Here is a 318-nt window from a genome sequence, read left to right as displayed (position 1 = left end):
GCGCGGCCGGCGCGGCCCCGCAGAGGCTGTCACCTGTGGGGTGGCGTGGGGGGACAGCGGGACGTGTCCTGTGCCTCTCGCCGAGCAGGGATGGGGCCGACAGCGAGCCCCGGCCGCTCCCATGCCCGGGGATTGGGGCTGGGGGGCTCGGGAATGACGGATCCCCTGGCATGGATCAGGGCAGGGAGGCTTGGGGACATCCCTGAGGGTCCCTGTCCCCTCCGCACCCACCCGCGGGTCCCTCCATGCTCCTGCCCTGGACCATCCCAGGGAGCCCCCAGCTGGCTTGGGGGCATCCTTGCGGGGTGGGGGCGTCCC

The 318-nt window shown here is 74.2% G+C and overlaps 1 protein-coding gene across 1 annotated transcript in view; it reads right to left on the bottom strand.

Moving 5' to 3' along the window:
- LOC108449331 overlaps positions 1 to 318 on the bottom strand; it is a 38,738-nt gene that overhangs the window by 608 nt on the left and 37,812 nt on the right. The window lies entirely within an intron of this gene.

This window comes from Corvus brachyrhynchos, unplaced genomic scaffold (genome assembly GCF_000691975.1).
Source record: "Corvus brachyrhynchos isolate BGI_N302 unplaced genomic scaffold, ASM69197v1 scaffold309, whole genome shotgun sequence".
Lineage (NCBI taxonomy): Eukaryota > Metazoa > Chordata > Aves > Passeriformes > Corvidae > Corvus > Corvus brachyrhynchos.
This window is presented reverse-complemented; position numbering and strand designations above follow the sequence as displayed.